We start from the raw sequence: 18,950 nt of genomic DNA, 5'->3' as shown, positions 1-18,950 counted from the left end.
TTTTATTTAATATTGGCCAATATTGTGGACAGACATTACCCTCCCCTTTAGTGAACAATGAAACAGTTGATTAGTTTAAAGATCCAGCTCCAGATTTGTATGCCAATGACATGGAATGAATTTCCATGTATATTACTCCTCTCTTCATCAGTCCATCTCCTGATTTTGTTCAGGCCTGCTTATCCTTTCCTTTTCTAGTTTTGGTGCCTGAGCATCCAGGCCAATTTGCATAGCTACTTTTCTCTGGCTCCTGAAAAGCAGTCATTCAGCATGAGGCACAACATGGGCCAATAGGACAACGCACAGAGATTTGTTATGTGGGCAGCAGGAAAAGAGGTACTGAGAGATTATCTCCAATATTAATAGTGCATGATTTAAAAACAAAATATGCAATGGACTGGGACCACTTCCATGTCCTCTAGGACCAGAAACAGGAAGACATATTGGAGGAGCTGGGACCCCACGTAATAAAGTCAAAAGGATGAAGACATTGATAATCAACCTAGGACCATCCATAACTGGAGAATTTGAAGTAGAGGGAAAATAAGTGATTTGGAAAAAGAAAAACAGATTCAAACACCACAAAATCTTATTTCAAATCGGGAGACCCCTTGACCCTGGAATGGTGTTATTAATAAAGGTTTACATTGCATGGCTCCACCATGCTCGCCACTGGTGCCTCTTGTGTGGAGGTTAATAATGTACAGCACTGCTCTAAAATATGTTTGGGTCTGTTAGGTCTTCCGGGCTTGAGGATGAAGTTCTCAAGGGCTGGATAATGTCATGCACAGATGCTCCTCGACTTACAATGGAGTAAGGTCCCAATAAAGCCATCATAACTTGAAAATACTGTGGGTTGAAAATGCATTAAGTGTACCTCATCTACTGAACATCATAGCTTAGCATAGCCTACCTGAAACATGCTCAGAACACTTACATGAACCTCCAGCTAGGCAAACACCTCTAATGCAAAGCCTCTTTTATAAACAAGTCTTGAAAAGATCATATAATTTATTGAATACTGTACTGAAAGTGAAAAACAGAATGGTTGTATGGGTACTTGAAATACGGCTTCTACTGAAGGCATACGAGTTTCACACCATCATAACGTCATAAAATCGTTAAGTTGAACATTGTAAGTCAGGGACTATCTGTTTATCTTAGTGCCAAGTAGAGTGTCTTGAATGGAGCGGATGCCCAAAAATATTAACTGATTGGTAAATTGATTGACATATAATTAAAAACTCAAATGAACTTGAGACTTGAACAAATCACAATTTAAATGTGTTCCTTGTCAGTCATACTGTAAGGTGGAAGTCCTGAGCACCTGTATTTGTTAGGGCACAGGCTTATCTTTTCCTTAAAGATAAGGTATTAAAAAAGAAAGATCTTGAATTATAGTGATGTAAATAGGATTGAAGTTTCCTTTTCTCTTACGTAACAGTGTGCAGAGGTCAGCAGGCTGGGGTTGGGTCCAAGGAAGCAGCTGCAGCTGCAGCCAGCAGGAAGGAGGAAAAAAGCCAGAACTCTTGAGTTTGTGCTGTTTCCCAGGGCTGTGACCTAGAAGTGGTATTTATCCTTCTGCTCACATCTCATTGGCTATAACTTGATCATATGGCCACACCAAGCTGCAAGGGAGCCTGGGAAATGTAGTCTCCATCTGAAGGGCTGTGCCCAGGTACAATGTGGGAGTTCCATTGTTAGAGATGGGGAGAATGGGTATTGCAGCCTCTGATACAGTTCCTAAAGTAAAATTCCCTAAGAGCCTCCCCTTAATCTGAATCAGTTGCAAAATCTTGAGTGGAGCCAGCTCTTCTGCTTTACTCGCTGTGGGTGTAGTAGTTTTGTTTACTTTGATAAGACAGCTCTCATTGATGATTTCTATGATTTCATGAAAAAGTGGAGTTTTTTATTTTTATGAAACAGTTATATTTCATTTTTACATAAAAGATACTCAGTACACTCGTTAATAAATTCTTAGATGTCCCAGAAAGGTAGATACCATAGTGTAGAGATTAAGACAGCAATCGAGGAGGAGGAGATAGTGGGAGGAGAATCTAGAACTCTCTGAAGGATCAGATGTCTATGGTTTGGGGTACCACCTCGACCATTTATTAGCTGTGTGATCATGATCACTTTACTTAACTGCTCTGAATCTCAGTTTTCCCTTCTGTAAAATATGGATGATAATATCCACCTCATTACAGAATTGCTGCTGAGAATAAAAGAGGTGTTAGAGGTAAAGCACCTTGGGCTGGGTCTAGTTTGTAAAAGTTGCTTAGTGAAACTTCCTTCCCTCCCTCCCTCCCTCCCTCTTTCCTAAAAAAAGGGCTTAGCATTGTTCTTGTAAGGTGATTGTCCTTGTAATGTTAAAAAAGGGAGTAGCATTGTCCTTGTAATGCTAATGTCCTCCCTCCCCCCTTCCTTCCTTCTCTCCCTCCCCACTTCCTAAAAAAAGGGATTGGCATTGTCCTTGTAAGCAACTGGAGGAACCTCTTAAGGCATTCCCTGTGGTTACCCGCCTGGGAGCAGTCCTTCAGAAGTAGCTAAGAAAACCCAAAATTTTAGCTCTGATCTAAACACAGGGCAGTAACCAAATCAGCCAGAGGAGCAGGGGACAAAGCTGAGGCAACTAATAGCACAGGAGAAATTCCCCTCTCTCTGCAGTGATTACATCTTTAAGTGGTGCTGACCCTGTGAACTGGGGAGTCAGGAACTGAGGGCAAGCAACAGGTGTCTGCAGAGCTGGAGAAAATGATACCCCTAGCCCTTTAGAAGCTGTATGAGGAGGCTGAGCATGTTGGGGAGGGGGCCCATTATAAACTGGAAACAGAACCCACCTGACGAAGGTTTGGGATATGAGAGAAAACATATGGCCTCTGCAGGAAGCAGGCTTGATACTCCCTACTGGCCCATCCATTTGCTTGTGGAGCACGAGCAAAGCCAAGGCTAGAAAGACAGCCACACTTGGGCTCCAGGGTGCAGCTGGTGGGCCAGACAGAAAGGCTGGACTCCCGATGAGGCTGGAAGACCTCCCTCAGGGATGCAGGTCCAAGGCTGTTTGGCTCCTGGGGCCAAGGGAGGAAACGTGGAAGAAGTTAGACACAGTGGGAGAGGGTGCATTTTTTCCATGATGAAGACATTCCCTCCTAGGCAGACACTCTTGTTTATAATGTAGGAGGAGACTCTTGCTTCTGGGCTGGATGTGCTGACTCTACAGGGGGAGGGAGGTGAGGAAGCAGCACATTGTGATAAGAAGATTTTAAAAGCTTACCAACTTTAACCTGCTTATCCCTGCTCTGTTTTCCTGGAGGCAGCCTTAGAAAAATAAGCCCTGTCCCTCCCTTCCTCCCTCCCCTGCTCCCTCCCTCCCTTTTTTCCCCTCTCCCTCCTTCCTGCCCTCCCTTCTTTTTTCCTCCTTTCCTCCTTTCCTTCCTTCCTTCCTTGTCCCTTCTTTCCTTCCTTGTTCCTTCCTTCCTTCCATACCCTCTCTTCCTTTTTTCCCCTAGCCTTTGTCCCTCTATGCTTCTCTTCTTTCCTTCCCTTCTAACAGACATTCATTTAATTCTGACTATTTGCCAGATACTGTCTTAGGAGTTGGGAAAAACAACCAGTGAAGAAAGATTAAAATTCTAATTGAGGAGACAAACAATTAACATCAATTGCTGCCCAAACATCTTTATCTTTGTTCTCTCCAGGTCAAGTCTATACCTGGCCTTTTCCCCTAGGCCCATAACATGCAGCTGTAAATTGCATTCACTTGGTGGTCAGTGGGGGGTGATTTGTTCTTTTGCAAGGAAGTCTCAGGGAATAGATTGTGGCTGCTGAACACTGTTTTACAAATCACCTGTACCCTATAGATGTTGACAGTAGAGAGCTCTGCCCAGAATTTAAGTCTCCTCCCCTGGAGGCATATGAGAGACTGAGATGAGGCGAGATGATGAAATCTCCTGAAATACACAGGCAAGCCATCGGAGAGCCAAAAGATTTCTGCCCCAGAGAACTGGAGTAATTTTGGTTGGTTTTTGGGAAAACATTCTAAGATGGGCACAGCGTTGTGCAAGGTTTCAAAGCTCAGCTGCCAAATAATGGTGTTCAGTACTTAATCCTGTCGATTTGTATGATGATGTTTTACCCATTTGTAAGATCAGTCCATACACAATTACGGAAATGTAAAGTTATTCTTTTTTATTTTATTTTTTTATTTTATTTAAGATTCCCCAATATATGTTGTAAATAGACCTGGCACGGCTGAGATTTATTTTTGGTATCATGAAAGAAGCTTTTAGATTTCAATTTAGAAAACTGGGACAAGAACACCATTTCTGACCATTTTTGGCCACGCTTGTTAATTTACAAAATGAGGATAAGAGAAGCCAATTTAGAGAAGTTGTGGGGATTAAATGCGATAAATGGAAAGATACACGGTCACCTCCCAAGCATGGTAGAGATGTTAGACTGTATTATGACTGTGACTGTTATTCCTTAAGTGTTAGCTTACTTTTAAACAGCTTTGAAAGGCCTGGTATCAACTTGGCCATTTTGAAGATCAACTATTCAGGGTATGAAACTAAAAAATAATTGCAATGGTTGGATTGGGACTATAAAAATCTGTTCCCATGCTCCTTTCAATATAACATAAGTTCTCTAAAACATTTGGAATTGTCTTTAGAGATGTCTTCATGGTTCATTTTCTTTCCCAAGGCATAAGACTTAGGCAATTGTTTTGCTATTAAAGTACGTTTTATAATTGGGAAGAAAAATCTCTGTCCAGTGAAAATGCAAGGGGAAATTTTTGGACAATTATACCCATTCATGACTCTTTCTCCCTTGAAGACAGGCTAACTTGTGGAAATCTTCTATCTAGATGGAAAGGTTCTAACATTGGTTAACATGTAACCAAAGTTTACTTGCTTGGAGGAGCTGCCAAGGACATTCTTAGGTTATCTACCAGGATGCCAAAAATATTTCAAAGATGGAAGGAGATCCCTGTTGACTACAAAGGGCCCTTGCTTTAGACAGCTATTACCGCTCTTACCCAGAGCTGGTGATACGGAGCAAAACGAGTCTGAAAGCCAGGCTTGTTTTTCTGGACAAACAGAGTTTCTCTCTGTCCTTTTCTTCCTCTGTCAAATGGAAAGTCCATTGCTAGATTTCTACCTCACAAGGTTGGTCTGTGAAGATGTGAAGACCCTGCCAGAGGAGTGTCTCAATACAGCTTACTCTTCTGTGGGCCAAAAGAGCTGTGTTTCGAACACCGGATACATAAAGCATAACTCCTTTGCAGCCCACACCTTCTAGGAAGTAATATGGACTGAAAACCAATGATCCATATCCTGCCAGGTAGAAAGCTGTGCTTTGGGAGCTGGAAGAGAACTCTTCCTGCCACTATGGTACCATTTATTATTTTATAGAATACTCAGTTGGTTTGCAAAGAGCAGACCCATTAAGTAAAATAAAACAAAATTAGCTCTGTGGTCTTATAAATTGGTCTGTTCTGATGACAAAGGACAATGATAGAAAGAAATTGTTACATACTATAGATGTTCTAGTTATTGTAAACATAGGACTGTGGTTTTCATCGGATGCTAAATGAAGGAATAATTCTCCTTGTAGCGTCTGGACATCAATCTAGTCCTACTTCTGTTGAATGCCGCAGAGTAGTTTAAACAGTTGGGAACTTTAATACCCACTGACAGACTGCAGATGAAGACCCGCCGTGTTCTGGACTGCAAAATGGTTGGGGGGGTGGGGGGAGGGAAGAACCTTAGCAACAGGACGGGATGTGAGGTCCGTTCCTGCTTGTGGCACGAGACCAGTTGGTCAGGCGTAGAGGTTGGAGGAATCTGGAGAGAGACATGGTAACAGGCTTAGTTCCGCAGGCAAGGACCAGGCTAGTCACAGTTCAGGTATTTAGTTTCTGGCCTTCTTGGTGAAACAAAACCACATGCTCCTGGTTCTGAGAAAACCAAACAATAATCTGAGAGCCAACCCCAGGAGGAACCAACTGAGAGTTGTACAGAGGCCAGCGAGGCTGACTTCGTTTCTCGCTGCTCTGCTCTCTGCATTTAGGTGGCCTGCATCAGGTTCTGTTCTGTTCTGTCTCCCATCCTAGTTCAAGGACAAATACCGTTTGGCTCTGAGCTTACTCTGCTTATGGCTTGACAGACATGGACCAATTTGTTTCTCTTTTCTTTTCTTTTCTTTTTTTCTTTTTCTTTTCTTTTCTTTCTTTTTTTTTTTTGATGGAGTCTCGCTCACCTCAGCCTCCCTAGTAGCTGGGACAGCAGGTGTGGGCCACCACTCTTGGAAAATTTTTGTATTTTTTGTAGAGACTCGATCTTGCCATGTTGCCGAGGCTGGTCTCAAACTCCTGGACTCAAGTGATCTGCCTGCCTCTGGCCTCCCAGAGTGCTGGGGTTACAGGTGTGGATCATCGCACCTGGCCCTGTTTTTTGAAAAGCAAAGTACTTGTGATAACACATCGCTAAGGGGCAGGTGGACTATCAGCCCAAGGCTCCCAAAGCACATTTCCTACTGTCTTTTGCCAATACATACAGCTCATCTCCATCTCCACCCAGAGGATGTAGAAGGTCAAATCTTAAGGGACTTTAGGGTTCATTTTATAGTCCACCCTCCTCACTTTTAAAGATGAGACAAGGGAAGCCCAAGAGTTAAACTGGTTTTCCAGGACCATAGCTGGTCAGCGGCCAAGCTGTCAGAAGAACCTCATTTCCCATGTTTTCTATGTGGACGTCCCTGTGGGCACAGACCCTAGACACCGTAGGAGTGGTGCTCTGGGCTGTGCAGCGACTCCTGGCCTACTGCCTTTTCAAGGCCGTGCCCTTGGGATTATGGCCTTTGTCTCCTTTATCCTTTTTTAGGGTTATCCCTGCTATGGTTTTAATATGCCATTAGACCCTTGAACAGTATGGGAGTTAGGAGCACTGACTCCCACCCCTATGGAGAGAAAAATTTGCATAGAACCTTTTTTTTTTTTTTTTTTTTTGACAGGGGCCTGCTCTGTCACCCAGGCTGGAGTGCAGTAGTGCGATCACAGGTCACTGCAACCTCGACCACCCGCCATGCCCCAGCAGGCTCAGATGATTCTCTTGCCTCAGCCTCCCGAGTAGCTGGGACTACAGGGGTGCACCACCACATTCGGCTAATTTTAAACATTCCTTTAGTGGAGATGAGTTTTCTGCCATGTTGCCCAGGCTGGTCTCCAACTCCTGAGCTCAAGCAATCCTCTTACCTCGGCCTCCCAATGTGCTAGGATTACAGGCATGAACCACTGCGCCCGGCCTGTATGTAACTTTCAATTCCTCCAAAACTGAATTATTAACAGCCTACTGTTGACCAGGAGCCTTACCAACAACATAAACAGTCGATTAACACATATTTTGTATGTTATGTATATTATATACTATATTCCTACAATAAAATAAACCAGAGCAAAGAAAATGTCATTAAGAAAATCATAAAGAAGGCCGGGCGCGGTGGCTCAAGCCTGTAATCCCAGCACTTTGGGAGGCCGAGACGGGCGGATCACAAGGTCAGGAGATCAAGACCATCCTGGCTAACACGGTGAAACCCCGTCTCTACTAAAAAATACAAAAAACTAGCCGGGCGAGGTGGCGGGCGCCTGTAGTCCCAGCTACTCGGCAGGCTGAGGCGGGAGAATGGCGTAAACCCGGGAGGCGGAGCTTGCAGTGAGCTGAGATCCGGCCACTGCACTCCAGCCTGCGCGACAGAGTGAGACTCCATCTCACAAAAAAAAAAAAAAAAAAAAAAAAAAAAAAAAAAAAAAATCATAAAGAAGAGAAACTATATTTACTATTCATGAAGTGGAAGTGGATCATCCTAAGGGTCTTTGTCCTCGTCATGTTCATGTTGAGTTGGCTGAAGAGGAGGAGTCCGGGTGGTGGTCCTGCTGTCTCAGTGGTGGCAGAGGCAGAAGGAAACCAGCCTGCAAGTGGACCCTCATGGTTCAAAACCATGTTGTTGAAGGGTCAACAGTCAGTGTCCCTCTAAAATTTCTGTGTTGGAAGCTAAACCCCAAGGTGATTGTATTAAGATGTGGAACCACTGGGAGGTGATTAGGCCACAAGGAATCTGCCCTCAGGGAATGCGATTAGTGCCCCTTATAAAAGGACTTGAGGGAGTGAATTTGTCCCTTCTTATCCTTTAGCTTCTTCTGCGGCATGAGGACACAGACAGAAGATGTCTTCTTCTTGGAAATAGAAACAAGCCCTTATTAGATACGAAATCTGCTGGTGTCTTGATTTAAGACTTCTCAGCTTCCAGGACTGTGAAAAATAAATTTCTATTATTTATATATTACCCAGTCTAAAGTCATTTTGTTAGAGCAGAAGGATTGGCCTGAGCCTGTCACTTAATATCACTGAGCCTCTCTTTCCTCAAAATAAGAATCCCTCACAAATTTATAAGCCTGGGTTGATGTTCATATGAACTAATAAATGGAAATAAGTGCCATTTGTAATTTTAGAACATTCTGCCAGCGTAAGATGTGATAATGTACATACCCACCACATAACATCATCATTCCACTTTTTTTGTGGCCTGGAGCACCTCAGTCCCTAGGTTGGCTTTAATTAATTTCAGGTGTATGATTAAAATGTTAATGATGCCCTCATTCATCTCTGGGCACTTAATTGTCCTGCAAGGTCTCGGACACCAGTTGTGCTCTGCACTCTTCAAGATCAGCAGGGCTTCTGTAAAGAGAACCTGTCTTTATCACAATAAGAAAATCCCCATTCCAACAAAAGATAAACTGAAGGATTGATCATTATTGTTGCAAATCAATTCCAGAGAATCTTTAATATGAAGCTCTGCTGATGCATAGAGAATGGTTCCAATTACGAAACTTCAGATGAACATGTGACTTGCTGAGAACTCGACTGTTGTTTGAAATCAGGAGAAACATGGTTTTAGCCTAAATTCATGGGAATCTTAGGAATAAATAAAGGTAAACAGTGGTCCTTGGCAGGGGTAGGGAAAGAGTTTCTAGCGACCTTTGTGACCAAGGACTAAGTGTGATCCGGGACAAACGGATTTTTTTTTTTTTTTTTTTTTGAGGCAGAGTCTCACTGTCTCCCAGGCTGGAGTGCAGTGGCGCGATTTCGGCTCACTGAAAGCTCCGCCTCCCATGTTCATGCCATTCTCCTGCCTCAGCCTCCCAAGTAGCTGGGACTACAGGCACCCGCCACCACGCCGGGCTAATTTTTTGTATTTTTAGTAGAGATGGGGTTTCACCGTGTTAGCCAGGATGGTCTCGATCTCCTGACCTCATGATCCACCCACCTTGGCCTCTCAAAGTGCTAGGATTACAGGTGTGAGCCACCACACCCGGCTGACAAACGGATATTTAAACCCACTCACGTAACTGCGTTGATGTTGCTGAAGTCTAACCTTCTTTCCTTCAAACCTCCTCTTCCTGGCGATGACATGGGTGAATGGAGTGGATAACTGTCTCTGCAGCTATCTGCTAGGACATCTACAGTCCAAAGCAAGGAAGGAAATAAATGAAAATTCATGTTTCAAGAGATTCTCTCAAAGTGAAACTCCAAATGTCTGCTGTTGTCTTTGCTATTTTGTTCAGTGAGGATTTTCTTGGTTTCTGCCTATCTGGCTTGGTGGATAATCTTTGCAATGTGGAGGGATACTTTAGACTGGAAACAATAGCATCTTAGGCATTAGAAAAGCTTGAAGAATTCATTTTTCATACCTGCTGCAATGTGTTAATGACCAAAGGTTACACAAAACATGAAGTATTTGGATCTCCTGATACGGAAAGTTAGCAAAAATGCTTCTTGCCATTTTCCACTGCTGTTCCAAGCTCACATCTGTTTGGAACTGAACCGTAGCATGTGTGCTGGGAAACCTGTATGAAATTAACTTTTATAGCTGCCTTTACAAGCAAGATCTTTTATTGTCTACAACTTGGCTGAGATTCAGGAAGTTCCCAAAATGATTTGTTGTCATATGTGCCTATTCTATGGCGGATGATGAAACTGATATATTATTGAACATATGCAGTCATTCTGGTTAGAGACAACTGATCATCTAAGCCTTTTATACAAAAGGATGGAAGAATTCACGTTGTGGAAAGGAAAAAAAAGTTGAGCATTTTGTTTTAAGCAAAATAATTACTTGCAGGAATAAAACATTTGTTACCAATCCTGTCATTCTTTTCTGTTTGCCAACATAGTAAAAACTTATTAGAATGTAGAATACATTCTTCAAGTAAATATTTAAGGTAATATTTCCCCAATAAATGTTTGATTACATTCCTATAATACTTGAGATAGTTAGTTCTGTTTATTAGGCCATGATAATAAGAATCAAAGATCATACATCTAAATTTCTTTCATGTTACTGAATGCAAACCCTCTCACCAAACTTCTTCCAGTTAAACACAGGGGCCTCTTTAATCCAACCAGACATGCTCCATATGGTTGCAAGAGAAATTTGGTGAAATGGAGAGCAATGCAATGGAGTTTCTACTAAGAGAAAACCACAAAAGCATGTTTTTCTGTTGATGAATCAGGAGAATTTCCATACATAAAAGACAACACATTCAATAACAATAATAACAACAACCTAACAATTACTTTAAAATACAGAAGAGAAAAAGAGTAAATGTAATTCTAGAATATGCATTTATAGCATTGAAAGCATTTCATCCTATGTCAAAATCTGGAGCTTTGGAATTCAATGTGTCCTGTCTCAGCCAGATAGCTAATTGACACATTCGTATTTCAATTGGAAGTGGGTAGTCAAAGATCTGGGGGTTTCAGATGGATTTGGAAATGAAGCTACTTGACTCCAGATCTTACAAGGCTGTGTTAACCAGTGAGAAGACTTAGATCCAATTTTCTAGTTAGAATGTCAATGGAAAACATTTGATTTATAGTGTCAGTGGAAAACAAAAAATAAATCCCTAGGTATTATGTAAACATTTTCTACAGGGTCATTTATAAGGCAAAAGTGAGCGTAGTTACTTCCAATGGAATTAGATCCAGCTTTTGTTTCTTTTAACAGTGTAGACACCCACATTTTTGGAACAGAATTTGGAGCCCGGTTTTGGGATCCTGCCTAGTCTCCACTAATCCTCTTTATTCCAGAAGCACTTTCTCTTAAAAATGGAAGTAATTCATGTAATTGCTACCTCATTCATTTTCATAAGAAATTTAGATATCAACAGATATCATTTGCTTTCTACAAATAGAAAAATAGAAATGGAATTTAAGGGACTTAGCACTGATTACAAAATTATTTAATATTATCCCCCAAATTCTGGCATTACGTTTCTGTCTATGAGCTGAGCTTGGAACCAGGCTGAGTCCTAGCTGAGTAAGTGCCTTGGTTATATTCAGAATTTGCTTTCCCTCACCTTAATCTGTTAGGCTGATGGTTTGACAGGTTGCATATTAATAAACTTATTCCTGAGACAGGCGAATTAGCTTCATATAGTGAAATAATTTTTCATAATGGTGGACAAATCTCTTAACTCCGGCTAATAACATCAGAATAAAATGATCCTGTTCCAAAATGGGTCAGGTGGAAATAGATGTCTCTATACACTCTTAACTTAAGGCTGGAAGCAAATGATTCAAATGCACGTGTTACTGTCAGGCGTGTCATCTTCGTGTGCAAAGAAGGATAGCACATTTTCAAAGGGCTTCGAAACAGTTGAATGTGGGTAATGTTAATTTGGTGTAAAACTTCAAGTGGCACATTACTAATGCCAAAGAACAAAGCAATTGAGGATCTGGTAACTAATTACTAACAGCACTGTCACTATTTTATGTAAGTGTGAACAAGAATCATATGTTTCTAATAGTTCATCCTTGTTGATGTACTTAGTGTTACTGGTGAAAGTGTGATAATGAACAGCTAGTTGATTACTGAGAGCTGCTGTGGACTCCTCTTGATAGCAGTGTATTGTACCCATGCCCAGAGGCCCTGGGGGCAGTGGACATTCTTTAAATAAATGAAACCGCTTAATAGATGTTGTGATTTAAAGGCACTATCACAGACGTGAATTAAGAGACCCTGTCATAACAATCTGAAGCTAATGACACTGTGATTTGGTGTTGCAGGACGCTGTGGAGACTACCAAATGGACTCATCTAGATTTCACATGCAACGTGGCTCTGCCTTCCCTGAGCGCTCTGGGCCTTTCCGTGGAGACAAAATGAATAGATAATGGTGAGTAGCGGGGAGCTATATTAATTCAGAGATTCCAGGAGGAGATGAGGAAGATCAAATCAACAGCTGTGAATACCTGTGTGTGTGTGTATATTTAAGAACACTTTATTCAAGAATCTGGAATTTACCTAATGCTCATGATAGGACAAAAATGACTCTATTCCCAAAACTAGGTGATTATGGATTGAAAAGACCCCAGACCAAAGGCTAAAGGTTTGTATGTTAAAACATAAAAGGGATACTGAAAACAAAGACAGAGCAATTCCAAGAATTCAGAATCACAGAACCTTAAATGTGGGGCTAGAAGGGACTTAAAGGTAGTTGTCTAATTTGCTACCATCTAGCTGATGAGGCCCAGTGACATGAAGAACTTGCAGCTGGTTAATGGGAGAATGAGAATCAGCCTCCTAACTCCCAGGCCAGTGCTTTTTCCAGCACATCAATCCCTTAAGAAAATCCAACTCCTCATCTCTAAGCCACCCTTTACAAAAGCATCTGAGTGTGATTTTATCCTTGGGTAGATCATGGTGTAGATAACTGGTCTTGTGTGAGGCACATCTCATTCCTCACTGCAAGTTACTAAATTGACTCTCTGGGATGAATCATCTCATATGCCACTGGGAAGCTTGAACCACTTCTAGGACCACTGGACTGGGAATAAAGAAATCTGAGCTCAGGCCATATTTCTGTCAAGTCACTTAACCTTGCAGATCTGTTCTCTTTATGTTCTCTTTATGAAGTTAGAAAAATGTTTGGGTGATCTCTCAGGGCCCTCTCAGCTCCAAATTGTTAAGATTCTATGTAAACACATTTGAAGGGGAGGCAATGGGGGACAGGATGGTGACTGTCTTTTTATATGCAAATGTACATTGTAAGTTCCAAAAGGGAGTGTGGATATGAACTGCTAGTAGAGGAAATGGACCCAGGTGGCTTGACAGCACCAGTGAGCAAAGCTGGGAAAGACCTAAGAAGTCTTTGAACAAAATGATGTTTAGATAAAATAAATGACAAATGAACCTGGTCAACACAGAATCTAGGTTAAGCTCATTGAGAGTCCGTTGGCTGAGAACATGGGAGAGACTAGATTGTTGAATTTCTCTGAGTCTGGTCTAACAATGGGATAGGAAAGGAAAATTATTCTATGATCACATAGGTTTCTTTCTTTGTTTTTTTTTTTTTTTTTTTTAAATGAGTCTTGCTCTGTCATTCAGCCTGGAGGGCAGTGGCGCAATCTCAGCTCACTGCAAGCTCCGCCTCCTGGGTTCACGCCATTCTCCTGCCTCAGCCTCCACTGTAACTGGGACTACAGGAGCCCACCACCTTGCCTGGCTAATTTTTTTGTCTTTTTAGTAGAGATGGGGTTTCACCGTGTTAGCCAGGATGGTCTTGATCTCCTGACCTCGTGATTTGCCTGTCTTGGCCTCCCAAAGAGCTGGGATTACAGGCATGAGCCACTGCGTCTGGCCTTTTTTTTTTGATGAGGGTTCTGCTCTGTCACCCAGGCTGGAGTGCAGTGGCATCATCTCAGCTCACTGCAACCTCCACCTCACAGGCTCTAGTGATCCTTCTATCTCAGCCTCCCAAGTAGGTGGGACCGCAGGCATACACCACCAAGCCTGGCTAATTTTTCTTGTAGTTTTGGTAGATACAGGGTTTCTTCATGTTGCCCAGGCTGGTCTCGAACTCCTGAGCTCAGGGAATCTGCCCGTTTTGGCCCCGCAAGTGCTGGGATTACAAGCATGAGCCACAGCGCCTGACCCGTGTAGGTTTTTTGTAACACTGGGTAAAACAAAGTTAAATTGGTTTCTTTATGAAGGACTTCTCAGAACCTTTACTATGATAAAATGCTTTGGGAATCTCCAAGGTACAGAATTTCCCAGATCCATTTGGCCATAGATCACACTGTTTTGTGATACAGTCCATGAGAAATGCTGTCCTAGAACTGACCTGGAGAGAGAGGGAAGGAGAGTTCAGGGTGACACTTTAGAACATCTGCAGGGATGTAGATCAAAGCTGAAAGGTAAAAACTAAGCCCTTCAAACAGGTTTCCTCCTCCAAATGCCAAAGTAGGTTATGAGCATATCTGAGCCTGGGACTGAAGACTGTAAGGTAGTAAAAATCTATGGGAGAGACGGTGACCTTGAAATGAAGGCCTGCAATGAAGTACATGCCTTTTAAAAGGAGGGAGTGGGTGAACTACTGCTTGACTGTCTCATGCTTTCAATGATTCCAAATTGTGTTGCTTACATGGTTTTGTGTTATCCTGGGCTATAAATGGTATCCATGGCAGACCATCCCTCACATTGACTCATTTTTATATGCTTTTATTTATTTATTTTTTTTTGCAAAGACCAATTTTGCAGTGTGAGTAAAGGAGGCAGGCTAGAGCTGGGAACTGGCTCTTGGGTGAAGACATGGAATGTCTGTGCTGGAAGGGACGTGGAGTTCTAACTTGAGGTCCCTGGATGTGCATCAGAGGATCAGTGGATTCATGTGCTCAGTTTTGTGAGGATGTGCCCGTCCGCTGTTTCTAGGGGAACAGTGTAAATGGCTTTCAGCAAATTCTCAAATGGGTCTTTAATCCCCAAAGCAGTCAGCAATGCTTTACTGAGGCTTATTTTACAGGGAAAGAAACTGAGGCTCAGAGAGATAAAACAGTTCGCTGGCTGTCAGCATGATGACTTGGATCTTTGGTTGCTGGCAGGAGAGTTGCCCTGAGAGCTGGTAAGCAGTAGGTACAATAAAGAATCTGCTGAGTGAACCTTGACCATGGGTTTTGAGGTTGTCCTCACCCCTGGACTGGAGTAGGTTTTAAGATATGCATTGTATTCCCCATTTGACAGCTAGAATACCGACAATGCAAATTAATCAGAGTTACTGAAACTTGAACATTTGCACTAAAAGCCCTAAGTCTTGACTCTCCCAAGAAATTACTCACAATTAAAGTGTTGTACATTCCATAAACAATATGCAAACAAATCTAGAAATAAATTTGGGTTTTAAATATGCAATAATCATGAAAGGTTTTCTCTGTGTTCAGGATTACCGTGTGTTTTGCCTTGGATATCACAAAGATTTTGAAATAAAAAGGGTTTTCATTTTACCTTTTAGGAACATGATATAATTTATCTGCATGATTGCATTTTAATTAGCACTCCCATTGCCTATTTAAACGTGCAAAGATATAAAACGAGCCAACCAAACAGGAAGACACATAGCCAAGGTGTTAGCTACTGTGCTGTTATTGAGCACAGCCTTGGGATGAAGCCTGCACCAGACTCAAGTTTTAGTAATGTGAACTGGTTCAAAATAAAGCCGTTTGTATGCATAATATTTTACATAAGGGTTAAGCTGCCTTAGCAATTGTTGATAATTTTGGATCTTTGCACAGCTCTGAGGATCTTCAAACATTCTTTGGGAGTAAATCAGGCATTTCTGCAATTAAAAAAACAACATGTAAAGAATTTTACAGGGAGCATTTTAACACAAGTCTTAGATGGTAAGGTGATGACTCTGGGAACCCTAAAACTACATCAGAGTTGCGCCTGTGTGGAGCTGGGGGTGGGGAGGGCAGGGGAAATGATGCAAACCACAAGAGTGGACTTAGTTTTGGAGGGAGGTCTTAACTATCTTTATAGCGCAGCACGAGGTGCTAGCTCAGCATGGTGTGTTCTGCTGTTCTGGGAGCCTCTACTTTTCAAAAATCTGAACTAGGTTATTATGAAAAAATTAAAGGCAAAGTAAAGACAATTTGCCTTTCCCAACCTTGGAAGCCGTAGCTTGGAACACCTTTCTAAACAAGACCTTTGTGGGTTGAGTAGATGGAGTTCTGGCTGATTCCTTCAGCCTTTTCAGTTGTGGCCATAGGGGGTCAGATGAGCTGTAGCTCAGGCTGGTGGTCAGATGGCTATTATTGCCTGTTACTAATTAGTTCTCAAAATTAAGTAGACAATTGTTTTAAATAATATGCTGTGTGGGTCGGGCATGCTGTATCACGCCTGTAACCCCAGCACTTTGGGAGGTCAAGGTGGGAGGATCCCTTGAGCCCAGGAGTTTGAGAACAGCCTGGGCAACATCATGAGACCCTGTCTCTACAAAAAATTAAAAAGAAAAATTAGGCAGGTGTGGTGGTGCATGCTGGTAGTTCCAGCTACTCAGGAGGTTGAAGTGGGAGGATTGTTTTGGTGTGGGAGGTTGAGTTGCAGTGAGCTCTGATAGTACCACTGCATTCTAGCTTGGGTGACAGAGTGAACTTCTGTATATATTTTTTTAAAAAAGGCTATGAATATTTTATTTTAAATCTGCATTCAGGTGAAAGAAAATTGTTATTATATGACTTGCTCAACTACCAACTAGTTAACTAAAACTGGGATTCATTGGAATAAAATGCATAAACTCTCCCTTTAAGTCACACCATGATCAAAAATCTCCATAGGAAAAAAAAATCACATACCTATGTAGCTCTAAAGAGAATGGAAGCACACTTAGAACTAGTAAACTTGTTTAAAAACTGTGGTGTAATTGTGACACTTCATTGAACAAAACTGTTCAATGGGCAGAAAGATTATCATTATTTTTTGGTGGCATTCAGAATTATGCTGCTTGCAGAGCAGGACATTTCCATTTTTGTAATAATACCTCATGAGACAGTCCATCCAAAAAGTATCTTGTAATGATTAGATTGCTCTAAACAACAAATACCAGTTAATAATGTGAGTTGTCCATAGCTTTCAGGGCCCTAGATATGATAAATAGTCAGAGAAACTTAGCCTCTGAATTCTTAATGCCTAAACAATGCACCCTCAACTCAGTAACTGACATTGATGATGGCAAGGGCCCCCGCTGATGACTTACTTGGCTTCCTCCATCAAATTCCTCATAAAAAAGAGGGAGCGTTAGACAACAAAACAAGGGTGGCGAGCCCAAATCTTTGTCCATCCCAGGCTCTTCACCACTGAGCAGACAAATGAGAGTGAAAGCACAGACTTCCTGCTCTTTCTCTTGCAACCCATTAAGCCTTCTCTCTGGTAAACAGGCCTGCGGTTGCTTTTGTTTAGTTTTGTTTAGTTCTCCTCCCTTCCCCCATTTGTTTAAAGCCTTGAAAGTCCTACAACTGCTGTGGCCGTCATTCTCCCAGACTATAACCTGCACAATGGCAGGGTTTCAATGGGAGAGGGAGGCTGGCGGTGATTCCTTTGTGTTTCAGAGAGTTTCAACGAGTTTGTCAAGCTGCAGCAGCTATTGCCGTGTAGGTACTGGGGGCCAACCGGTAAGCAGCAGATTCTTCCGGGTTGATCTGCAGGAACACGTTTTTGCCTTTTAATGTGTCATGAAGCGTGGGTAAGACGCTCTCGCTGAGTCCTCGCTAGTTCCCACAGTTCTGACTTATGCCCTGCAAACTGTGCAGAGAGCTTGGAGATACAGTGTTAAGTAACATCAGCGAGGACATCTAGGGCTTTGTGGATGCTCCGTGTCCGCCTCCACCTCCTATGCTGCTGGTGCAACCCCACACCATAGTTGGCAGTACTTCTCAGGCTTGGGTGGAAAGAGAAGGCAGATAGTTGTAAAAACCAGATAAGATGCCTCTATGAGGCCACTAATACCAAGGGTTTTAGTTTAAAAAATCTTCATAGCTTTGTATTTCCCAACCACCATATTCTCCTAAGACTTGGGTTTGGTCACCAAGAATTTGTGCGATCTTACGTAAATCACTAACATTCTCTGGGTTTCAATATCTTCATCAGTAAAATTAGAGTACTTCAGTGGTTCTCAAAGTGTGGTCCCTGGAACAGCATTCTCAGGGAACTTGTTAGAAATGCAAAATTCTTAAACCCCAAAAGAGACCTGCTGAATGGGCCATGCTGGGTAAGGTCTAGCTATCTGTGTAGTTTTAACCAGTCGTTTAGGGAATGCTGTTGCAGGCTGAAGTTTGAGACCGCCTGAAATGGATGATCTTGTGCATTCTTTCTAGCACTGGCGTTTCTTTTCTTTTCTTTTTTCTTTTTTTTGAGATGGAGTCTCTCTCTGTCGCCCAGGCTGGAGTGCAGTGGTGCAATCTCGGCTCACTGCAAGCTCCGCCTCCCGGGTTCACGCCATTCTCCCGCCTCAGTCTCCCGAGTAGCTGGTACTACAGGCACCCGCCACCACGCCCAGCTAATTTTTATTTTTTGCATTTTTGGTAGAGATGGGGTTTCACCATGTTAACCAGGATGGTCTCGATCTCCTGACCTCGTGATCTGCCTGCCTCAGGCTCCCAAAGTGCTGGGATTACAGGCGTGAGCCACTGCACCCGGCCAACACTGGCATTTCTAATGACTCTTAGTTTCAGTTCATCAAGCCAGTGCAAACCCAAAGCTCTATACACACGATAACATTTTCCAGAGTGAGACTTGTCAAGTGTATCAGCTGTGAGCATCCATGTTGATACGCAGCTGAAGAATCAGAATCATGAGATGAAAGGAAAACTATGGAAACATGAACCAGTTTGGCTGGCTAAAAGCCTTTCCGTTCAGAATGCTATATTGCTCTTAAGTTGCATTGAAATGATTTTGCAGGACAATGGTAAGTACTTGACTCCTGTTAGACTGCTCTAAGGCACCATCTACTTGAATGTGCACATTTGCTTGCTCTGAGAAAGAACTCAAGTTTTGTTTCTTTTTTCAGTTTTTGTTTGAGAAAGTCAGCTTGAGAACACTAATAATGTGGTATGGCTCCAC

Source organism: Colobus angolensis, unplaced genomic scaffold, assembly GCF_000951035.1.
Source record: "Colobus angolensis palliatus isolate OR3802 unplaced genomic scaffold, Cang.pa_1.0 Scaffold6, whole genome shotgun sequence".
Lineage (NCBI taxonomy): Eukaryota > Metazoa > Chordata > Mammalia > Primates > Cercopithecidae > Colobus > Colobus angolensis.
Note: the sequence above shows the minus strand (reverse complement) of the source record.